Source organism: Felis catus, chromosome A1, assembly GCF_018350175.1.
Source record: "Felis catus isolate Fca126 chromosome A1, F.catus_Fca126_mat1.0, whole genome shotgun sequence".
Taxonomy (NCBI): Eukaryota; Metazoa; Chordata; class Mammalia; order Carnivora; family Felidae; genus Felis; species Felis catus.
Genome location: NC_058368.1, coordinates 209,640,344 through 209,665,884, shown reverse-complemented (window position 1 = coordinate 209,665,884; position 25,541 = coordinate 209,640,344). Strand labels below are relative to the sequence as shown.

Here is a 25,541-nt window from a genome sequence, read left to right as displayed (position 1 = left end):
GCTCTGTGCTGACAGCTCCGGAGCCTGGAGCCTGCTTCAAATTCTGTGTCTCCCTCTCTCTCTCCCCTCCCCTGCTCGTTCTGTCCCTCGGTGTCTCTCAAAAATAAATAAACGTTAAAAAAATATATATATATGTACTTGGGCTAGAGAGAAAAGCCTTCAGTTTGGTTATTTTTTGAAGGGAAGAGGAGTTTCTACCATTTTCAGAGAATAACTTGTTCTTATAATTGCTCTGTGAAGGTCAGCTTTCTTTGCATTCCTATGGCTACTTAAGAAACACTTGTTTTAAGATCGAAGAGAAGGTAGGAAGAAATAGAAATATCTTTTGCCTTATTTTATTTTGCTGTATTGGGCATTTGAGATTAGAAAATGTACTATAGCCAATAAGGAAGAAAATAGTTATAGATCTAAACACACCAATCTACTAGGAAATTGATTCCTTCTTACAACGTCAACCATATTTAACATTTCTTTTTTTAAGTTTATTTATTTAGAGAGAGATAGAGACAGTGCCAGTGGGGTAGGGGCAGAGAGAGGAAGAGAGAGAGAGAATCCCAAGCAGGTTCCTCACTGTCAGCACAAAGCCTGATGCAGGGCTCAACCTCACAAACCATGAGATCGTGACCTGAGCCGATACCAAGAGTCGGATGTAACTGAGCCACCTGGGCACCCCTAACATTTCTACATGGTATATTACCTACCCTTTACCTTAAGATCACCTTTCTGAAACCTCTTGTAAGATACCCTAGCACCTCCTCTAAAATTCCTCACTACATAGGCAATCAGAACTGTCTAGCATTCTTTTTCATTTTCTAAGGAGGCGAAGTAAAGGACAACCTGAACTGTAGGTTTTTTAAAAAATGTACTTTTTTCGGCCTATAACCTACAATAAGAAATATATTTTACATGGCAACTCAGCACATGCACACACAAAAATGGAATGAATGCTTATTTAAAAATACAGACTTTACCATGTGTGATGGTACTCTTAGATTCTGTTCTTTTCTCTCTTTTAAATAAAAAATGCTAGTCACAACCCACTAAATTTCATGACCTGTAATGGTACGTGACCCAGTTTTAAAACACTGGTCTAATGGAGATGCTTTTAAAAGAGCATCGTAAGCACTCCCTTCATACTTATTTTAGCTACTGAGTTTTTAATGGATTTTGTATTCTCCCTTCCTAAAGTAATTTTTAATCTGTTATTCCAGGTTGGTTTAGGATTAAAATGCATGTGTAGTTTAATTATCTGGCTCACATTCAGCATATGTATTGGTTCCATTAAGATTAGGCCTTCATGAAGATGTGATGACCCTAAATAATGAAATCATATTTCAGACATGCATTTTTTAAGGGCCTTACCCTATGCAATGCACATTACAAAACTGCAATGTAGTAAAATTAGTTACTTTTATTTGGAGTATGAAGTATAGATACACAACAATATAAATATAGGAAAGTCATAGGATTATAAGTGGATGGCATGAATAATAAAATCTATGAATTTAAAGACAATCCTTAGGTAAGAAGGATTAACGAATGACAGGACAAAACTTGTTCTTCAGAGGCCAAGATGAAGTCAGTCACTGGGAAAGACCATTAATTTCTATTATCTTAACAAAAATGGATAAAATATGTTAAATAACCTTCATAGATACTCTTACAAATTTGACTGAGGTATTTACTTTGAAAACTTGAAATAGGAACATATTTACAGACTATTGTTTGATATTTTTTAGCTCACCCTCAAATAAACATCTATTACAAACTCTTCACTAAAGTTTCTTACGATCTAAATCACCCTAAAAGTAACTATTTATCCTAAATATGAAATAATTTTGATAGTGTGAAATAGTCTACAAAACACATACACACTACATGTTCTTTACTTTTCTTTTAAAAAATGATTTTCTAAAATTTTTCACTTCTATCATTTTATGGCAAATTGTACTTATCTTGAAGATGTTTTCCAAAAAATAACAATTCATAATTTCTCAATTGTACCAATTCCTGCTGATATTAATATTTAATAGTTAAAATCCATTTAAAATATTTTATTAAATCTTATACAATTTATTGACCAAGAATACATATGAGAATATCCAAGAATATAAAATGAATAAATAAAATTAATGCAACTCAGTACTTAAAGCAAGGGGACAATATTAGGTCAGATTAAGGGTTTACTGGGCTATCTACAAACTATTGACAAACCAAGGATATTACAATGAAATATAAAGCCAACTGATTTTGGACATAAAGATTTAAAAATGTAAAAGCAAAATGAATGAATGGTGATGATCAAAATAATTAAGGAAAAAAAACAAAACCAAGAAACAGGACAAATCAAGAAAACTCTAAGATTAGATTAAGAGATTCTACACACGATCTTAACTTGGATACTTAAATTTAGGCAAGCAGAACACTAACTGATTTAATAGAAAAATATTCTGATATGCATTGAAACAATTTCTTTAATTCTGTGGTCTGGAAAAAAATTAATATAAACTACATACAACTTAAAACCCTTAAAGGTAGAGACCTTTTTTTATTCACTAATGTACGTAAGAGGTGCTTATCATAAAGTTAATTAGCACCTAGTACGTCTTTAATACATGAGGGAAGAAAGTGAAAAATAACATATCTGAAATTTTAAATTAAATGCTACAATAATGCCAAGACTTTTGTTTCCTAGACATGCAAAATTATAACTTCACCAGTAACATTTAAGAAAGTATATAGGAAGATAATTGTGCTTCATTAAGCAAATTGAAATACTATTTTGAAACTGAGTGAAAAACATATTCTGAGCCATCTGTATATTACTTAAAGCTGTTCTTAAAATTAATGGGTAAACTTACAATGAACAGACTGTTGGATTTACCAAACAATATATAATTATTTGTATTAATGGTTATAAAGACTGTCTTTTCTCCTCCAAAAATTCAACACATGAAATATTATTTGGGATATCATGGCTAAAATCTTACTGTATAGTTTCTAGTTTACTGGTGTACTTACTTATTTTAAAAGGCCTATTTAAAAAAAATTTTTTTTTAATGTTTATTTATTATTGAGAGACAGAGACAGAGAGCGTGAGCAGGGGAGGGGTAGAGAGAGGGGGAAACACAGAATCGGAAGTAGGCTCCAGGCTCTGAGCTGTCAGCACAGAGCCCGACGCGGGGCTCAAATTCACAAACTGCGAGATCATGACCCGAGCTGAAGTTGGTCACTTAACCAACTGAGCCACCCAGGCACCCCATTAAAACGTCTATTATCCCAGGCAATAATAGGAAATAAAAATCCTCAATTTTTTTCAGTTTTGAAAAATCATAAGTTATTGGTATATCCAGTGCTAGCATAAGGTAAATGTAATGAACAGCAAACTAAAAGGTGAATTAAAATATCCACTCTATCCATGACCTAAGCTTTCAATGAATCTTTTCTTCAGAAGGAAACTGTAAAAATAAATCTCCCTAGCATTTGCTTTGCTTGACAGCATAAATGAATAGCAAGCAAAGCAGCCATATGAGGTCCTTTATACAAAGCCTCAGAAACATGCACCTTTTGAATCACCGTGCGTGGCACACATTTTGTGCCCAATAAATATGTGGTGAATGAACTTTTCCAGTAGTGCTGGATTTGGCCAACCAAATTCTCACAGACTTTAATTTAGCAAGTATTTTGCAAGAAAGAGGGCAGACAGGATAAAGAAGTAGTTTGTGATTCAGGAAGAGAGCAAAGCTAATTGGCTCAGTATGAGTATGATCATGTGATCTACCAATCAACTGTCCTCCAGCAAGCCCATTTACAGAAACCTAAAAACAATCATCACTAGTTTGTGGGCTTCTAGTGTTGTGGAGGGTGAATGTGTAAAGTAGTGCCCTTCTCTAGAACTCTGTAATAAACTTGGTTGTTCCCTAGATTTTTTTTTCAGGTTTCACAAATCTTTCATAAAGTTATCTGTAGCATGTAAGTGTATCTATAAAGGGCCAGAGTACAGAAATTGGTGTGTGTGCATGTGGGGGGTGGAGGTCAGGGCCCTTATAATTGTCATTTATTCATTAACCAAATATTAAGCATCTACTGGTGTGTCAGGCATTGGTCTAGACATCATTTTCTCCACAAAACACCAGTGGAGAAAAACAAAACTTCTTGCCCTCCTGGAGTTTAACATTCTACTGGGGAAAAACAGGTAATAAGATAAACACGTAAGATCTGTAGAATGCCTGAAGGATAAAGTGGGAAAGGGGGACAGGGGCCTCGCAGTTTCCAGAGCGGCCACGGAGGCCCCGAGATGACATCTGAGCAAAATCCTGAAGGCGAGGGAGCAAGCCCTATGTATACTTGGGGGAACGAGACTGGCACGGCGAATAGCAAGGGCACAAGTCCTGCTGGCAAGGGGGTCAGAGCAGCCTCTCCCCCACCCCATCGCGCGCGGAATTTAGGCCACGGTCAAGACTGACTTTTCCGCTGAGCTAGATGCAATGCCATTGCGGGGTCTAGAGGAAAGGAGTAACAAGAACTGATTTAGTCTCCCGAGTGATTTTTGAGGCAAATGGAATAACCCAGAGGCAGAATTTCCCTTTAAGCGTACTGGAACATATACAAATACATAAGCAATTCACGTATAATCTAAATTCATTAAAACAGAACACAAATTTCGTCCCGGCCTGAGTAAAATTCGCTTACCTACTGCACTTTCTACTTGAACGAAAGCTCCCCCTTAATTTACACAAACGTAACAGAATGCGGAACGATAAAGTTTGTTACAACAGGGGACCACAAGCATGGCACTCTACACAATCACACTGGGCTCCAGCCTCGTGCAGTACCTCACTGTTTCAAGTGTAAAGAGGAAAACGGCGTTGGAAAGTGGCTGGCCCCAGCACCCCCCCCCTCCCCCCGCTTGCCCACGACCCGCCGGCAGCCCGAGTCTGGGCTGGCTGCACTCCCCGCGCGCCCGGCTCCACCCACACCTCGAGGGGGGCGCGGACCCGCGCGCTCCGGGCCCGCGGCCGGCCAGCTCCTCGTTCGCACAGCGTCGCCTACAGGCCTTTCTCCCGACAGTTAGGCAAGAACCAAGACCACCGCCAACAAAAAGACCGCGTATTTCCAGAAACCAAAGCATCACAACACGATTCCAATTCAATCCGGCCGGGAATCTTCTTCACCTCCAAGGGCTGCGTCCTTACTCCGCAGAAATAATGCAGAGACGGGCGTAGAGTCCGGCTCTCCAGAGGAGAGGTGTACGATACATCCATCCACCAGACTGCAGAGACACCATTTAAAAAATGCACCGTCGCCGTCGAAACGCGGGCGTCCTCTACCTGGTCGCCCCGAGCTCGGCTTCCTAAGCTAAAGACCACCAGCTGGGTTAGCGAGCCTGGCCTGCGAGCCGGTCCGGGCCTGAGCGCCCCTCACGCACAAGACCACCACCGAACTCGGGCCCCGCTCCGGTCGGCCTCCAGGAAAATAAAGACCGGGGAAAGCCGGCCCGTCCGTGCCGCAGCGAAAACGCCGCTCCGCAGGATCGACAATTAAAGGCAACATCCGCAGTCGCTCTGAGGAGGAGAAGGGCGCAAAGGACAGCGGCCGCCGCCTGCTGCCGGCCCCGGCCAGCCCGGGCGCGGGGTGGTGCGGCGCGGCGCGGTGCGGCGCGGCCGAGGACGCGAGCCCAAGTGGCGGCGGCAGCGGCGGTGGCGGAAGTGGAGTGGGGAAGAGGGGGTGGTTGTTAGTGTTTGGCGCCGGCGGAGGGAGTCATTCCTGCAGCTGCACTTCCGGTCGGCATTTTGTTCTGAGAGGGAGAGACGGAACGAGAGAGAGACACACACAGGGCTCCTTCCCCCCCCGCCCTCCCCCCCCTCCCTCCGTCGGTACCGACTCACCCGACACCACCAAGCCGCAGGGAGGGACGCCCCCGCCGACAGGAGGATTGGTTCCCGGGCCGGCGGCGATGCCCCCCCGGTAGCTCGGGCCCCTGGTCGGGTGTTTGTGAGTGTTTCTATGTGGGAGAAGGAGGAGGAGGAGGAAGAAGAAGCAGCGATTTGTCTTCTCGGCTGGTCTCCCCCCGGCTCTACATGTTCCCCGCACTGAGGAGACGGAAGAGGAGCCGTAGCCACCCCCCCTCCCGGCCCGGATTATAGTCTCTCGCCACAGCGGCCTCGGCCTCCCCTTGGATTCAGACGCCGATTCGCCCAGGTAAATTCCTGCTCTTTATTTCGGCGGCGGCGGCGGCGGCGGCGCCAGGTCCTCAGCGTCTCTCCTCCTCGCTCCCCTCCCCGCCGTTTCCTTAGCGGCCCCAGGTCTCCTCCACGGGCGAGTCTAGAGTTCGCTCCTCTCCGGTGGCAGCCGCCCTGGGTGGCGGTGGTTTTGTACTCTCTCCCGGCCGGCTCCGGTGGCGGGGACTGGGCTCCTGCCGGGCGGCCGGGGAGGCGTAGGCCCGGCGGAGAGTGCAGGCCGCGGGCCAGCGGAATCTACTTGAGCTCGGGGATTAGGAGAGCTCCGGGCTGAGCGGAGCTACTGCTGGTCGGTGACAGGCCTCGCCAGGGAGAAGAGCCGTAGCTAGTGAGGAGGCGGAAACAATACAACTAACAGCAAATGTGCCCTGTTCGTCCCCATATTTACAACTTTCCTGGTCCCGGAGTGGGGAACGTCCCAGTGAAACAAACAACCCCCCTTCTTCCCCCTGTGACCCCATGAAGGGAGGAAGTAGTTTCAGTTAGTGAGACAAATGTAAATACTCAGACACGGATCCAGTGGCAATTCGTGTCCTGTGTAAAACTTGTTTGGACATTAGAAAGTTAATAAAGACTCATTTTCATTTTTAAAGAATTAAATTGCCCACATGAATATTTAATGTAGAAAACCATAGTGTGGTAGACACTGCATATGCCCCCCCCCAAGAGTTTTTATGTTGTTGTTTGACAGTGTGTGTTGCACATGGACTTTTTATTCAAAGGCAAGTGTAAAGTACTTGACAGGTTTACCCTGCCACTTTAGATTTGTGTGCGTTATGTAAGGACAATTTTAAACGACTGTATATACAATTCTCAGGTACTTCCTGATCTAAGTGTGTAGAAGCATACAAAGAATATTGTCTGTTTTGAGAATTGTACCGAGGTATAGGTAAAAGCAATTTTCTTTAAAAGCATAGAAATTAAGTTATGCTTAGAATCCCAGGGAGGTTAAAAAAAAAAAAATGTAGAAGGTGCCATCCTTTCATGTCAGGGCAGATCTTCTTGAGGTCCCAGGATTGTCATTGGCTGTTTGTGCCCATGATGTTTGACTGTGTAATGAGAGAGGTGTCATTTTAATAGGTCAAATGTATCTGTAAATGCTAGAGAAAAATATCAGTTCTGCCTTAACAAATTCTAGTTCATGAGTAAGTTAGGTGTTCAGAGCTTGTTTATGGAGGCGTTGGTCAGATAGGTTGGCATAAGGGAAGAACAATCCATTTAAAAGTCCTCAGCCATACAAATTGCCTAGAAAACTAAATGTTCCTGGTGTTAGACTATTTTGATACTTTGTCTCATGTTCAGGGAAGGAAAACTTTCACTGCTTAGAATGAAGCAACACTGATCAACAAAGTCCCTTGTTTTACTAATGGGGGTTACATTGGTTAGAATTTTTTGTGTCTTGTTAAATTATAGTCATTGTAGAATAAGTAACTTTTCTGAAGGTTATTTTTGAGTTTAGCCCTCTGCTTAAAATAAACTGTTCCACATTTCCCGCAAACGTATGGATAAATGTTAAAAAGAGTGAAGTTAATATAGCTGTCACGTACTAGGCATGTTTTTAATGCTATAAATCCGTGTAGTAGTCAGTAGCGTGTCCGTGATTTGTATTGGTCAGGGAGCAGTTTGAATTTTAAAAAGCCTGAAGCTCCTGCTGAGCCCCAATCCCGGCCTCCCTCCCTCCCACTAATCTCCCATTCCTGTCTTTGTGCTGCCTGCTCCTGTTAGACACTGTTTGCTACAGGGCCTCAGGCCTACACTGGGTGGGGGGGGCATGCCAATGGGGGCTTGTTGGGGAGAGGGAATACAGAAGGGAGGAACACTTCATATCTGAAACAGAGGGTTTGGGGGCCAGCGGCGGGGGGAGGGGGGTGTGGATAAGGTTTTCAGTGTAAATGTTTGAAAGGCCCTTATATGAACCTGTGATGCCTTTACAACTTTTATTTAAATAAAATACGGAGACATATGTCAAAGGATGAACATATTTCTACTAAAGGTAATGGAAAAGAGGAGTTCTGCTTGTTTAGTTTTCATCAACAGAAGCAACTTATTTTTAGCGTTTTATAGTTAAGGGGAGCCTTCTTACACAGATGTTTGAATCAGTGTGTTAGATATGTTTATGTGATTGATTTTTTTTTCCTGTGACTTTGGAATTAAAATGAATTAGTTCTTACCAGATCTTATTTTACCAATTCTACATATTTAGTGTTCTGTAAGTAATATAGGTTGTGTGATATCTTTCATTAAAGTAGTATAAACATTTTAAAGTAAGTTGAAAATATTTGTTGTTTGGTCCAAACCAATTAAATAAGTTATTTTTAAAGGAAAAAAACATTGTAAAGCTCGAACAAAACCTAAACTTGAACTTAAAATTTTTTGACAATTTAGTTGGAAGGAATAATAATTTGTATTTCCCTGGAGATTATGAATACTCTGCTCTACCTCCCCTGTATTGGTTGGGATAGTCGCTAGTGGCTATTTCTGTATTTCTGTTATTATCATTATTTTTTAATTTAGTGAAAGAAGACACTATAAGTGTTCCAGTAGGCTTCTAATGTTAGTTATATTATTTGGAGAAGTAATTCCTAGTGTTTATTCAACAGTGTGGTTTATTGTTTCTCTCGAGTCTGTTGAGTTACAAATAACTTATAATAATTACTTGAAAAGAAAGCACTTCTAAAGTGGTGAAAGTCTAGTGAATCAAATTAACATTGAATATTAAATAATTATTTTTAGTGTTTTGAGAAGAGTACATAGGATGCTGCTTCTTGAAAGTCATTCAACAATTTGTTTACTGAAGTCATTGGAAAGCATTTTGAACCTGTGCTAGGGATCTTTATACTGCCCTCTTTAAGAAGTAAAAAGTTACATTTGAAGAAAGACTGTCTATTTGAGATTATTTTTGAGGATGAAAAGTGAAAGTTTTCACTTAGGATGATAGTAAACCAGGCTTTAGTTTTCTGCAGAGTGATCATTATTAAATTTCAAAAATACTGTGAGCAAAGTTATACCAATTCAGATATGTAATCCTCTTTATTGGGTGCCAGACTACCTAACTCAAACATGTGTTTTTTAAGACTTCCTATATTAGTTTCATATTTAATTCTTTGGTACCAATGTCTCATCAGACTGCTGTAGAAACATTTGCAACCATCTATTTCATATTTTGACCTGCTCTATATTGATGTAAAAATTAATGATAGAGTAAGTAAAAACTAGAGAGTTTGAATTTTATATGATTTTATTTAACTTTCTCCACCCCATTGCTTATTAGGACAAGGATCATTTATGAGTAATTCTGGAATTTTAAAATAAGATTTTAGTGTTATGTGAAGTGATTGGGGAGAATGAGGTAAATAAAAATTCCTTTTTGAGAAATGTAACTTCAGTGTTGTTGATCACATTTATTTGCTATAAAGTGAATAGGAAATTACTGACTAGGAACTTTATGGAAACCTGGTAATGAACTATTTAGTTGAAGATGTTTACTTTAATATCCTGAACATATTAAATTGATTTTGCTGGTAATTTATGGTATTATATAGCCTTTAAAAATCATTTTAAAATATACTTTTTTAGCAAAGAGCAGTTGTTCTTTATAATTGCTCTTTGAATTTTTGAAATGGTTCTTTTTCAAGGTGACCTGAGTTCATTTTTAAATATTCCCATTTCTCTGTGAGAGAAGTGTTCGGCATTATTTCCATTTTTTGATGAAAATCTTGATACTTAGAGGCCATGTGATTTGTGTAGGTTCATGTAGTGAGTGAGAATAAGGGATTCCCTTACTCTTACAAGTTTGTTTATTAGATTATGTTGTTTTAACAAAAGTGTGTGTTCTGGTCACAAAGCTAGGTATTGCTATTGCTCAGTGTTGACACTGATACCTTATGTGGCTTTTTCAAGTATCTGAGTCCAGGGTGATTTTTCCTCTTCTTTTAGGGGAGCTATGATACCTGTCTCTTGGTTGTATTTTCCAGGTATGAAACTAGTACTTTTAAATTAGAAAGCCTGACCTTGTGGGTATGTTTGGTGTTTGAATGACTGAATTTATTTACATTATGTTTCTCCTAAAGAGTGTAAGTCAATTAACCATAGTTGTAGTAAACAATTCATAATTACTCCTGAAAGTTTTTTTTATAGCGTGGAATTTTAGTGTTTTCTAATTGGTTTAAAAGCAATTTTAAAAAGCAATTATCGTTGTAATTTTAAAAAGTATTTTATGTGCTTAGAATTTTTTGCCCAGGTAGATAGTAAAAAGTGATTATAGATATTTGTGTTGTACATTGTTTTGTTTGGTGTAAATCTAGAGTCCATTTTAATTGAGTTTTGTCAGATTGCCTTGTTTTAAGGCATATTTCTTTTTATTTCCAAAGTGATATTTTTAGGAGAGATTATTTCTTAATGCCAGCTAGATAAGATTTTGAGGGCTTATAATTTGCCAGAAATTGTGTTAAGTATGACTCTATAATATTACTTCATTTAAAATAATGAGCTCAGGAAATAGAAACTGTTATCCACAATTTATAGATGAAGTAATGGGGCTGGAAAGGTTAGAAAATTGCCCATTGTCTTATAATTAGTAAATGGTCAGTCTGATTTATATTTTTTTCTCAAGAATTTAGGATTCCACATTTCTAGTTTTAGTAAAATCTTCATATTTTTTGGTTAGTTAATTCACTACTTATAAGTCATATATGCAAGGAACTTGTGTAGTTGGGGCAAAGAACTAAAATATAATGCAGACTGTATATCCTATATAATGTTTGAAATCAGATCTTTACCATCTTATATTTGTTAGGCAGTCTGTGTAATTTTTACTTCTTTTAAGTTTTTCATTTTTGAGTTGAAATTGCCATAGCATCTATTTTTAGAAAGGGAAAATTTGGCTTTAGAGAGTGATTTCATTTATAGAAATGTGTGTAATCAATTGTGTAGTAGATGAATGTATAAATCAGTATGACTGATAATTTTTAAAAACTCTAGCGTTTTATAGCAAAAGAATGTTAATCCTTTTAAAGTCATCAACTTGGGAAATTGTGTGCTTTTTCTAGAGCTTTTGCTATTACATACAATCTTAAGGGGGTTCCTTTAATGATAACCTTTGGAGCCTTTGTGATAGTCTTTTTTTTAATCCTTAATGGCAAATCTTTATCTTTAGGGGTAAATTTGAGTTTTAGAGACAGGAAAAGTAATTTAGAAGTTAGTTTAGGAGAACTTAGATTTAATAAGATCTTTTTTGTGTTAGGCACTATATTGAGTGGTTTACATTTATATGTAATGTTATTAGCGATATCCATGTACCATGAATTTTCTCAATTCTTCAAGGTATATGAATCTAGTTGTGTTTATTATTCTAAGAGAGTTGGGAAAACAGAGGTATAGAATGATTAGATGACTAGCCTAGGCTCCCATAGCTAACAAGTGGAAGAAAGCGGAGAAAGGACTCCAAAGTTGATGCTTTACCTATCACCCTTAACCACTACACTGTGTATCATGATTTGAACCTCCTAGCTGCCCAATGAGGTTAGCGATGTGTTCTTGTTTCACAGACAAGGAAATTGAGGCTCATCATGTTTAAGAACCTCGACCAGGGTGACAAATCTAGCAAGTGTTAGAGGTAGGACTCCAACCCAATGTGTCTAACTCTAAAACGTCTTTTAATTCTACCACCCTGCCTTTTCAAGATTTATAATACATTTCTTTTTTAAAGATTTACTTTTTAAGTAATCTCTACACCCAATGTGGGGCTCAAACTCACAGAGTTCAGATCAAGAGTCTCATGCTCTACCCACAGAGCCAGCCAGGTGTCCCTGTAATACATTTTTTTGATAAAAAGGATAGACTTGGTTATAAAGCAGTGACACTTTTTCTGTCACAAAGAGGAATTCTGAACTGTTTTGGTTAGTTATACATGATTGATTATTTGATTACAGTCTTTTCTGTAAAATACCTTGTTAGTTTACACCTTGTGTAATGTACAAAATGTATATACACAAGTGTGCCTTTAAGAAGGATATTTATTTTTAAATATATGCAAGCTATATTTACAGAAATTGGTGAAATGGGAAAAGCCACTTTATTTTTATATTATTGTGATTAAGTTATTTCTTCTAAAAATGTCAAGCATTAAAAAATATTACCAAGAGGAGCATCTGGGTGGTTCAGTCGGTTAAGCATCTGACTTTTTTTCGGCTCAGGTCATGATCTCATGGTTTCCTGAGTTTGAGCCCTGCGTCAGGCTCTGCGCTGAGAGGACAGAGCCTGCTTGGTATTCTCCCTCTCTTTCTGTACCTCCCCTACTCATACTCTGTCTCTCTCAAAATAAATAAATAAACTTAAAAAAAGAATCCCCAAGGATACATCAAACCTCCAACATAGTTTATGTAACTAAATTATTTTGCCATCTTACGTGTGTGTCATATTAGTTCACTTGAACATACCAAACCTTTAAAGTTTTCTTTTGTATACATTTGTCCATTGGCAGAAGAAGGAAACATTTTCAGTATGTGAAACCATGGAATTAGTATCAGTTAATTTATTAAAAGTTTTTTTTTGTACTTTTACCTCTCCTGAGAAATTCAGAAGCTGTGACACAATTTTGAAATATTCGATTCCTTTTTGTTGGAGTTATTTGAGTCACTTGTACTTCTCAGTCTTTTGGTCCTATGCTGATAATATGTGCACTTGTTTAAAGAGTACTGTTTTTTAACTGGTCACTGATTCTAGATACCTTAAAAACTTACAGTGCTTGAAACACTAATGAATTATTACAATTTAAACTATAGTTGACTCGGGGCGCCTGGGTGGCGCAGTCGGTTAAGCGTCCGACTTCAGCCAGGTCACGATCTCGCGGTCCGGGAGTTCGAGCCCCGCGTCAGGCTCTGGGCTGGTGGCTTGGAGCCTGGAGCCTGTTTCTGATTCTGTGTCTCCCTCTCTCTCTGCCCCTCCCCCGTTCATGCTCTGTCTCTCTCTGTCCCAAAAATAAATAAACGTTGAAACAAAAAAAAAAAAAAAAAAAAATTAAAAAATAAACTATAGTTGACTCTAAAAATATTAATCTTTATGATTTTATATTTAATTTTTAAATTTGCAAAACAAAAATTGTCCTTGAAATTAATCCTAATAAGTAAAATACATCACTGACTTTTCTCAACACTTCTACTTGGCAACCTTTTCAGGATTTTTAAACCTGCTTTTAGTTGTCTTTATCTGATAGCATTGTGGCTTGCCAGTTTCCACCAAAAGAAATTGATCATCTGAGTTAGGCTGTATGTAGTTTAGTTTTCCCTTGGTGATGACCAAATTGAAATTTTCTATGAGTATAAATTGGGCATAACTTCCCCCCCTTTAAAATACTGTTCTTAAAAAACTGATACACATGACAGTTCCCCCCTCCCACCCTCCCACCCCCCCACCAAGGTTCTGCCCTATGCTTCAGAAAACTCTAAAGTTGAAAGTTGAAGTGTGATGCCCTAAAAGCTATTATCATTCTTTCCCCTTTGAGAAAAGAATTAAGAATGCAGTATTTATGCCATAACCCACCTTTGGGTTATCTTGAAAGACACACATGACATATGCTTTTTACTTAACTTTATCAATCTTTTTCCTCTTTCCCTTTTCTTATGTGTTTCTTTCTTTCTGTGTCAGTGTCCTAAGCAAAAAATTTTTATAGCACAGTGAGTTCAGGTGATGGTGTTGATGTGGCTAGTTCTGTAATATTTTCCTTGATGAAAACTTGAGCAGTTTGAAAGGCCTCAAATTCTGAGATTTTCATAAGTTCATAACGCTAGTGAGAAAGCATTGATATTAACTGTGAAAATGTATATTTGTGCAGCATTCCTGCTTTCTTCTGTAGACTTGTGTTACTTCTCAAAACATCTACTCACAGACCAGAAATTTCTCTTAAGGAGAAAAAGAAAGCATGCCTTTTTCATGGAAGTTTCTCTGGTTATTCCATGTCCTAGCATTTGCTAGTTTATTACTTGTATCTCTTGGATAAAATTTGTTCCTGTGTCTGTCAGCCATAGTAAACCACCAGCTATATGAGAGCAAGGAGACTTGTATTATTTTTATCTTTATGTCTGTAGTACCATTACGGTGCTTTTCCTGTTTTGTAGATATTCAATACGTTTTTGTTGAACAAATTAGAACGGAGCTATGTGATATTTCCTAAAGATACATTTCTAAATCTAAGATTAGTGAGTGGCAAGTATATGTTTATGTTAATCTTGAAATATAATTTTCTTAGCTATATATGTGTTCTTAAGGCATCTTGCTTTTTGGTTAAGAATATTTTATTTACATACATCCTTAACAGTACACACATAACAAATTGTGTGTAAAAGTAAATCATAGAAAAACTTAAAACAGGGTTCCTTTTTTAATTGTTAGTAAGGATGGTAAAGTTATAGGAAGGGTTTTTTGTTTCAGTCCTTTGGACAATAGAATTGCGAGTAAGATACTGAGGGAAAGTTTTCAAATACTTGTTTTAAACCCAAGGTTGATTTATTACAGTTTTAATTTTCTTTGTTAATTCTAATTTATATATTGTGTATAACAACAATGTAGATAAGTTACCTGTAATGAGAAATACATATCAGTATGTTAAAAATGTTATTCACATAAAATAGTGATATGATGACTGAAATTATTTTTAAATTTAAGTAAAGCTTATTGGAAGTGTGATTTACACAATAAAATTCACTGTTTTAGGTATACAGTTTGATGAGTTCTGACAAACATGTAGTCTTGCAATTTCTACCACACTCAAACAATGTTTTCATCACTTCAAAAAGTTGCCTTATGTCCTTTTGTAATCAGTTTCCTACTTCTGTTCCAGCTCCTGGTAACCGCATATAATTTTTGTCCTTATAGTTTTGTCTTTTCTAGAATGTTGTATAAAAGGAATCATACAGTATGTAGTCTTCTGTGGTAGGTTTCTTTCGCTTAGTAAAAGGCTTTTGAAATTCATCCGTGTCTTGCATGTATTAGTAATTGTTGGTGACTTCATTTTGAAATTGATTTAGAATACCCTTTACCTTTGGTACTACTGTCAAAAAAGATTAAACAACTTTAGATATTTTTCTCAGATTTTGCAGCTGCTTTATTATTTGATATAATTTTACTTGCCTATTTTTACCCCTTCAAAAAATTTGTAATTGACATTATTATTAAGTGGTATTTGTTTTTATTATTCTATCATGTTAGATGTTCCACCAACCAGGTAAAATATGCAGTGCCCTCTTTTTCATCAAAATTAAGATAGGTAGTATCATGTATTTTGAACATATAGTACATAAAAACTAGAATAAGATATGAGGGATGGTACAATAATAACTCACCAAAAACTGAGTTTACATTTTACTGTAAGTTTAATGTTTGTTGTTTATACTAAAAATAGAGCATCGGTTATAGTGAAGAACAGTGGGTGCCTCTCTTTTAATGCTTTAAGTTAGAAGGTGCCTGGGTGGCACAGTTGGCTAAATATCTGATTCTTGATCTCGTCTCAGGTCATGATCTCACAGTTTGTGAGTTTGAGCCCCACGTTTTGTTCTGCACTGATGGTGCGGAGCTTGCTTGGGATTCTGTCTCTCCTCCTGTCTGCCCCTCCCCTGCTTGTGTGCTCGCTTGTGCGCGTGTGTGTGCGCGCGCTCTCTCTCTCTTTCTCTCTCTCTCTCAAAAATAAATAAACCTTAAAAAAAAAAAAAGAAGCAGTGTTGTTTACTGAAAGTTGGGAAAGATAATGAGAAAAGGGCCATTTTCTGGTCGTTTTATTTGACCACCTTTTTTGTTTTTCACCACTCCCTTTTTGAAACCTTTCTTTCCTTGGGTTCAGGATATCTGTCTCTTCTTTTTCTTCCCTTATGTATTTAATATGTCATTTGTTGACTCTTGCTAGTTCTTCCTCCTCTGCCCACCCCTTAAATCTTGGTATTCCTGAGGTGGTTTTTTATATTCTTCATTCTGTTATCCCTTCCTGTTGATCTTATCTATTTATATGACTTTTTATATGCTTGTTACCTGTATGCTGATGACTCAGGAATCTGCCTCCAGAATGATGTATTTTCCTGAGACAGATCCATCTGTCTAGGTACCTCCTAATGTCTTATAAATACTTTAAATTCAAAAGTATATAAATCTGAACTCATCCCTCAATTTTTCCCTACTCTCACCACTCTCCCCGCCCTCCAAAATAAAAAAACTGTTCTTACAACTATGTGAAGTAGGTGAATGTTTCCATCATCAACTCAGTTCCCTAAATTGGAGATTTGGTGATAATGCTTCACCCTTCTCCTTTACTGTACCTTCAATCCAGTTGTCCATCCAGTTCTGACACTCATAACACCTCTGCATATCACTTGAATCCATCCCTCTTCTGTTTTGGATTCTTAGAGTAGGCATGTATATACAGCTTATCAGACAGAATAACTTCTCGCATTCATTTTAAGAAGACTTAGAGGTAGTTGTGAAAGATGTATTTAGTTAGGGTATTTTTTTATATGCTTGGGCTCTGGTATTTAAAATTAAGGTGTAGGGGTGCCCGGCTGGTTTATTTAGAAGAGTGTGTGACTCTTGATCTCGGAGTTGTGGGTTCAAGCTCCACGGGTAGAGAGATGACCAAAAACAATTTAAAAAACTAAAATTAAGGTGTAATCTTTATTAACATTCATGCTTTATCGTCTAAATGAGACTGTCTTCTGTGCACATTTCCACTATATCTAAAAATCTAGGCTTCTGACGGACAACCCAGTATATATTGACTAGAACAGTTTAAATGCCACCTTTATCCTTCCATACCTTACGTTTAGAGTAAAATAATTCCTAAATGTGTATGTTTATTTTGATACTGTGTTGATGTGTTAAGGAGCAGAGTCAAGAGTTGAGAAGAAAATGGGACTGTAGGAGGAAAGGGTAAATGAGGACTTTTAAATTAACTTTACTGGGGAGCCTGGGTGGCTCAGTTGGTTAAGCGTCTGACTCTTGACTTTGGCTCAGGTCATGTTGTCTGGGTTATGAGATTGAGCACCTCATCAGGCTGTGTGCTGGGCATGGAGCCTGCTTAAGATTCTCTCTCCCTCTCCCCGTCTCCTGCTCAGGTTCTCTCCATCTCCTTCTCTCTTTTTAAAAAATATTTTTCCCCTATACTATAGAAACAAGTTCACTTGAATAACTTTCACTTTTATTGCAGATAACAATGTTAAAGAAACAAATACAATGGGATATGATACCATTCGGTTGCTAGGCATTCAGACATTTTTAATGGCAAGAGTCAGATATAACTATATTACCTGCTTGTGAAGTTATTACTGGTGGTTTTGTATAATTTACAATGTTTCTTCCTTAGAATAAGAAGTTGTCTCCTTCGTTCTCCATTTCAACAAAAGGATCTACTTAAGAGTTATTGGTTTAAATAACCCTGAGTATCTCTTTTGTGAAGGACACACTACAATGTGATGTTATTTTGAAAAACAAACATGTCTTCACTATATCCAGAGTTTATAACTAAAGAAATAATAGGTGCTATATTGTGCTGTAGTGCTAATTACCATGTTTTTGAGAAAATGAGATCAATCAAAAAAAAAGGCAATTTACAAAGACTGACAGGAGAATCCTGTCTTGGAGTCTCTGGTACCTTGTACATTGTCAGCACTCAACAAACAATTGTTGAATAAATGAATTTGAATTATATTTCAGTTTGGGGATGTAGGACTAATTTGAGTGACAGAAGATGGGTGGGGTTTGTTAAACATTGAGTAAATTTGATGGAAGAAAGAAAACACAAAGCCCAGAAAAGGTGGGAAAACACTTAAAGCAAAGAATTGGTATAATTTAGTTAATTGCTTATATTTGGACAATTAGGTTTGCTTAGCTGGATAAGAGAAAAATCTGTATGCAGGTGGTTTGGATTCCTTCTACTATTATTCCTGTTTCAGATTTGCTTCTGGTTTCAAGTATTGCCTCTGTACTTCTGTCTTCATTGCTATGGGATAAATTTGTAGGCTCAAGGCTAAAATGACTTGCAAAAACCAATTGAGAGTTGGCGGGAAAGGGAGAGAAATATTATAGTTCTTCAGTCTTTTGCAGTTATTCAAGGTTTGTAGTGTATGTCAAAGTGTCATTGCATGTCTTCAGTATTCAGATGAAGGGGCATAAAAACTAGAATTTAAAATGACTTACAATTTGCAACAAGTTTGTTTGTGACTGACCTAGGATGAAATTCAGTATCTGAGTCTCTAATATGCTGTTAGGTGTTGAGCCATGCTGTTACCTACATGAATTATCATATGATTTTAGTGATTCTTTATAAAAACTTCATAGTTCAGCAATTCTCCATTCTCTTAGTTTTCTTGGAAACTAAAACCACTTATAGTTTTCTGGTATGTTAAGTAAGGCTAAATTGTGGAACTTAGAATGTAAAATCCTTTAAGAACTTCAAAGTTAAAGACTTCCCCCTTTTTTCCAATTATAGAAACAATGTAGGAAAAAGCTACATGCTATTTGGAAAATAAGAAAAATATAATCTCATATTTTATGTTTTTCCTACTAGTTTTTTAATAAAAATATATGAATATAATTTTAGTTAAATATGTATTCATGGTTTAAATTATACATACATAGACTTGTTTTGTCTTAAGGTTGTCTCATTAAGATTTTCCTAATTTCCTAATGGTGTTCGTAATTATTTAAAATTTTACCCCAGGGCTCTTGGCTGGCTCAGTCTGAGGACATGCGACAGTGGATCTTGGGATTGTGAGTTCGAACCCCCCATGGGGTGTAGCGATTATTTAAATAATAATTTTTTAGAAACTTTAAAAAATGTTACCCAGTATTTTGTCAGAGAATGAACCATAATTTCCTAAGTCATTCTGTTGAACATTTTATTTGCTCTCACTTTTTTTCCTGTATAAAAATAAGACAGTGGAACATCTTTATATGTACTGCCCTCATGCCCTTTGGGGAGTTTATTCACTTAGAGTTGTAATCTAATAAGTGGAAGTTGGGCCAAAAGGTTTGAACATTTTTATGGCTCTTAATATATATTTCCAAAAATAGTTTTACCTTTCCATAGTCAGTATTTTCATTCATGTTTTAATTCATTCAGTAAATGCATTTTTTTTCATATAGATGCAAATTCCCTATTAAGATTACGCTTGGGTCATTTAACTGCTCCTCTTGCCCACTATTGTGGATGTGATCTTTTTTTTCCAAGATATTTTTGAACTCCTTGATGATGAAGGTCCTAAGCTTTTTCAAGCTGGATGTATCATTTGGAGGTATTACATAGTGAAATTAGCATAGAATCTAATCTAAGCTAGTTGCTAACCAAGTGACATTCAAGTCATTGAGCTCATTTCTTCAACTATAAGCTTAAGGGGTTATTGGGTGGTCTCAGGTTTTAGGATTTTTATGGATTAGTAAAAACACAAAGGTATAAAAAAGGAATTTAGATAAATGAAAAAAAGGAGTAGTTCCTAGAGATACAGTTGTAGTTAAAAGATCATCAATCTTCTACTAGTAGAAAAAAAAAAAAGGTAAGAAAATTTCTAGATTGGAATGTACTAGAAAGAAAAATAAATTTTTAGGTAGGTCCTAGTACTTACTCTTAATATTTGAAATAAGAAATATCTAATGTGATATGGACATGGCAATGATCTCATATTCACTTATTCATCAAACATTGAGCATTTCCTGTGTCTCAGGAACTATAAGATATTAGAGATGCTGAAATAAGAGATGCTAGCCTTGCCTTCAAGGATCTTAAAGTCTAATATAGACAGGTAAACAAAGATTATATTACAATATCAAGATTCACAAAGAGCAGGACTGAGGGGGATCACCTAATTTAGACTAGAGATGAGGTGTAAACTAAATTTTGAAAGTCATTAATTAGATTTAAGAGCCTGGGGCAACAGTTCCATTTTGGAAACTGCAGATGCTCAGATTATCGGAGTATGGGGCTGGAAAAGGAGCATGCCAAAAAGATTTGAAGCTACAGAGAGGGACATAGTCCAGATTATGAAGGAATTGTATATGCCTTTACAAACTCTGCATTTTATTTTAAAGGCACTGGGGAATCAAGAAATTATTTAGTAATGAAGTATGTTTTGTATTTGAAAAATATTTTTTTGGCAGCAATGCAGAGATTAGATAGTGGGCAGAAAAAAGGAGGGTAGGGCTGCTATTTAGGAATTGATAAAGTCCTCAGTTAAGGTAGTGAGAATGTGGAGGAAGAAACTTATAAAAAATGTTAAGGAAATAGCCTGGATACAGTTTGGTATATTGGGTAATGGAGAATGAAAAGAGTTAAGGATGCTTCCTTGATTCTCAAGTTTCATACTTGTGGGGCTTGGAATTTAGAAGTTCCGCTCACTAATGTTAAGAATAGAGGAGGAGAAAGTTTTAAGTGGTAATGTGGAAAAAGGGAGGGAGGTGATACCACAATTTTTAGGCACAGTGACCTGTGGGACATTCAGTAAGGTGGATATGAGAGTCTAAACACTTCAGGTCTTCAGAGCTCAGAAGACATTAGGCTTTTCTTTGGCAAAGAACATAATTATGAATTGGTCAATTAGAGGATTATTCTCATGTGGAAGACATTTCTAAATCTATGTACACTCTTTAAATGGATATATAAAATTTAACTTTAAAACCATGTTGAGGTGACTCAGTTGGTTAAGTGTCCAACTTTGGCTCAGTTCATGATGTCACATGATCTCACAGCTTGTGAGTTCAAGCCCTGCATTTGGCTCTGTGCTAACAGCTTAGAGCTGGGAGCCTGCTTTGGATTCTCTCTCTCTCTCTCTCTCTCTCTCTCTCTGTCTCTCTCTCTCTCTCTCTGTGCCTCCCCTGCTCATGCTCTGTCTCTTTCTCAAAAATGAACATTAAAAAATTAAAAAAGAAAAAAGTTGAAAACCTTGGATTCCTTTATTATCTCAACTGAGAATATCCAATGTAATATTCATTTTATTATTATAGTTCTGGTATATACATACAAATTAGAATTAGCACAGTTTGTGTTTTTAGGTTTGTTTATTTTGAGAGAGAGTGAGAGACTATGTGAGCAGGAGAGGGGCAGAGAGAGGAGAGAGAGAATCCCAAGCAGGCTCCTTACTGTCAGCACAGAGCCCCATGCAGGGCTCAAACTCACGAACTGTGAGAGCCAAAATCAAGAGTTGGATGCTCAACCAACTGAGCCACCCAGGCTCCCTGACTATTAATACATAGCTTTTAAAGCCAAAATAAGTTTTGCTGCCTATGAATAAGAATACAGTCTACCCAGAGAAAGACAAACAGCATATGATTTCACTTTTATGTGGAATCTAAAAAAACAAATGAATAAACAAAAAACAGAAACAGAGTCATTATTAATATAGAGAATAAACTCATGGTTTCCAGAGAGGAGGGAAGTTGGGGGGATGGGTGAAATGAGTGAAAGGGAGTGGGAAATAACAAGCTTCCAGTTACAGAATGAATAAATCACAGGAATAAAAGGTACAGTATAGGGAATGGAGTCAATGGTATTATAATAGCGTTGTATGGAAACAGATGATAGCTATACTTGGGGTGAGCATAGCATAACGTACAACTTGTTAAACCTCTATATTGTATGTCTGAAACTAATGTAACATTGTGTGTCAACTATACTTCAATAATCTTTTAATTAAAAAAAGACAAAAAATATAGTCTATGAAACACTATCACTTTTCACATTCTATTTTTTTTTTCCATATTATTTTGGGGAGAGTGCACGTGGGGGAGGGGCAGAGAGAGGGGGACAGAGGATCTGAAGCAGGCTCTGTGCTGACAGGCTGACAGCAGTAGCCCTGAGCCAGATGTGGGGCTTGAACTCCCGAAACACGAGATTATGACCTGAGCCGAAGTCAGACGCTCAACCAACAGAGCCAGCCAGGTGCCCCCACTTTTCACATTCTAGACAGAACGGGTATTGAAAAATTTAGTGGTTTGGTCAAATTGTTGTAGGCATTAATGGTTATTTGAAAATGACTTTCTTCAGGGCTGACCTAGAAGATCTCTCCAGTCTTAAATCAGAGTTAAAAGAGGTATGGGTGATTTCTATGTGTTTTTGGTTTTGGTTTTTAAATCTTACGTGGTTTAAATTACCAGAAGAGAGTAATACCATTTCGTCTTGAGGCTTGCCTTTTCAGAATATGGGTCATATACTACTATGAACTTAGAATAACAAAATGAATGTTCTTGTATGACTTTTCTGTTGTATAAGGCTCTTTCTAGGGCCTTCCTGGTGTATTTGTTTATCCAGATTAATCAGAAGACTGCCCCTTTGGTTAGTTTTGTACTGAATCCACACATAGTGAGATCTTTTAGTGAGAACTATGTTACTTTCTCATGAAGGGATTATTTTTACAAATATAATTAAAGGTCTACTTTTAGAATAAAAAAAATGGCAGTGGCTTATCAAAAGTATTATGTGCAGAAATCATTATAAAGGAATCAAACTGGGGGTGCCTGGGTGGCTCAGTCAGTTAAGCGGCCGACTTCGGCTCAGGTCATGATCTCGCGGTCCCTGAGTTCGAGCCCCGCGTCGGGCTCTGTGCTGACAGCCCAGAGCCTGGATGGAGACTGTTTCAGATTCTGTGTCTCCCTCTCGCTGACCCTCCCCTGTTCATGCTCTGTCTCAAAAATAAATAAAACGTTAAAAAAAATTAAAAAAAAAAAAAAAGGAATCAAACTGACTTACCAGAAATGATTGACCAGGTGTCATAATGTCAAAATGAAAACTTGTGCTTTCGTAGAATCTAAGTACATTCACGCAAATGTACTTGGTTTGGTTAAAGAGGTGGCACACCAGAATCACCTAGAGAATTTTTTCAAACTTAAACCTTTTCTGGAGATGTAAGATAAGTTTATAAGTCTCTCCTTTAGTTCTTTCCGTAGGCTTTTTAATCATTTCACAAGAATTCATTGAATACCATGTGCTCACCAATGAATTCTAGGCATTTGCTATTAGGATTTTTTTTTTCAGCCTCCCTCTCAAATTTTACATGGCTGCCTAAAAGATCCCTTTTTTTTTCTATCCTGTAAAAACATTATCTGAGAGGCATAAAGGAGCAAGGAACTGTGGTGAGCAGAATTATTAGTAAGTTAGAATTAAAAATAGAATGGAGAGATGTGTTGAGTCCTGAAGAATGGAGGGAAGTTGCTGGATACTAGAGAGGACATAGAACTGAGGAAAGAAGTTAAAGTAGCAGATGCTAAAAATGAATTTGGCAAAAGAATTGTTAAGAAATTGAAGTAAAAATTTTTAAATATATACTAGCAACAGTACTTAGAATATAATAAAAAAAGCAGTGAGCTGACTTCTCTGTTCCTAAAGGTGGCTTGTGTTTAAAAAGTTTACTCAGAAGTCAAATTGCATTATCTTGTGTATGTTGGATGCAAAGTGCTTAAGAGTAACATGTAAAATGCTTAGAACTATGCTGTACACTTACAGTAGTTGTCCTCAGCAAGTATTTGTTATTTTTATTAGTTGACGGCTACCTTTCTCATTGTGATTTGATGAAAAATATATCCTTGTCAACTCTATTCCTAAATGAAAATAGGCTAATTTGTGACATTTATAATGAATTATTAGGAAGAAAGATATTTGATAAGAAGCAAAGAAAAAATAATTAATTTGGCTCAAGTTAATCTGGTATTGAAATATGAATACTCCTGGGACACCTGGATGGCTCAGTTGCTTAAGCATCCTACTTAGGTTCAAATCATCTTGCAGTCCATGAGTTTAAGCCCTGTGTTGGGCTCTGTGTTGACAGCTCAGAGCCTGGAGCCTGCTTGGGATTCTGTGTCTCCCTCTCTCTGTCCTGCCCTGCCCTACCCTACCCTGCTTGTGCTCTGTCTCTCTGTCTCTCTGTCTCTCTGTCTCTGTCTCTCTCTCAAAAATAAATAAGCATTTAAAAAAAAAAAAAAGAAATATGAATACTCCTTCCCAATATAACTTTGCTGTATACCCCAGATCAAGGGATATATCCCAAATAATAACTGCCTATATGAGGAGCTTGATTTATCTCGTCTTTAATGTCTAAAGTTAATTATGCCTCCAAAGGTGTTGTGTTATATACTATTATGTATGATAATATACATGTATGGACAGAATATATATATGTATATATATATATCCACTATATTTTGATAACTCATTTTGTATTTTCCTGCTTTACACCTTTTAATCACGACATTTACCTCCTTTTTTCTCCATGTATTCAAATCCTATCCTCCCTTTGTCAAGATCTTACGGGTTTTTTTGGCGGTGATAGAAGAGAGTAGCGTAACAGAATCACCTAGGCTTCCCTCCCCCGCCCTCACCCCCCACCCCAGCTTATACTTTTCCTTTTTTTCCCCCAGGCTGTTCTCCCTTTTCTGCTGCCCCAAGTGATGTGTTCTCTTCCTTTTCTAATATATACCTGTGTGTAGGAGTTAGTTATTTAAGTTATATGTTGACTTCCTACGTTTTCTTACATATTGAACTATGGTTTATTTTGTTTCATTTTGTATTGTTTGTATTATGTGCTTAGAGTGTGAACTATTGGAGGGCAGGCTCTGCCTGTGGTACCTGGTAGAGTGTTTGGCCTGGAGCAGGCTCTTAGCAAGTGTTTGCTTATAACATATGTGGCTCATCTGAACTAGATTTATTAAAAGATTTGAAAAAAATCTCACATTCTCACAAACCGTAAAATTCACTCTTTTAAATTGTGCAGTGGTAAAATTTCAGTGGTTTTTAGTTTATTCATAAAGTTGTGCAACCATCATCATTATCTAGTTTCCAGAATCTTTCATCACCCAAAAAAGAAACCCAGTATCCATTAGCAGTCACTCCCCATTCTTCCCTTCTTCAGCTTGTGGCAACCAGTAATCTACCTTCTGTTGCAACAGATTTCCTTATTCATAAGTGGAATCACATAGTGTGACCTTTTTATATCTGGCTTCTTTCACTTGGTCTTCTGCATTGTAGCATGTATCAATGCTTCATTTTTTATGGCTATATAATATTCCATTGTATGGATATACCACATTTTACTTGACCTTTTGTTAGTTGATGGACATTTGGGTTGTTTTCACCTTTTGGCTATTATGAATAATGGTGCTATAAACATTCACATATGAGTTTCCATGTGGGCATGGATTTTCAGTTCCCCTATGTAGATACATAGCAGTGGAATTTCTATGGCATATGCTAACTAACTCTGCTGAACTGCCAGACTGTTTTCCAAGGAGGCTATGTGATTTTTACATTTCCATTTTCAGTGTTTGAGATTTACACTTTCTGTA

General features: G+C 37.3%; 1 protein-coding gene across 4 annotated transcripts in view; it reads left to right on the top strand.

Moving 5' to 3' along the window:
- Positions 1-5,851: 5,851 nt before the first annotated feature.
- NIPBL (NIPBL cohesin loading factor) overlaps positions 5,852-25,541 on the top strand; it is a 200,364-nt gene continuing 180,674 nt past the window's right edge. For 2 of the 4 annotated variants that reach the window (XM_023239002.2, XM_045038089.1), the window contains exon 1: positions 5,852-6,201. The gene's annotated coding sequence lies outside the window, so the exon portion shown is untranslated. Of the gene's footprint in view, positions 6,202-18,936; positions 18,987-25,541 lie in introns of all 4 variants that reach the window. The other 2 variants (XM_045038081.1, XM_023239001.2) reach the window with 2 other exon arrangements.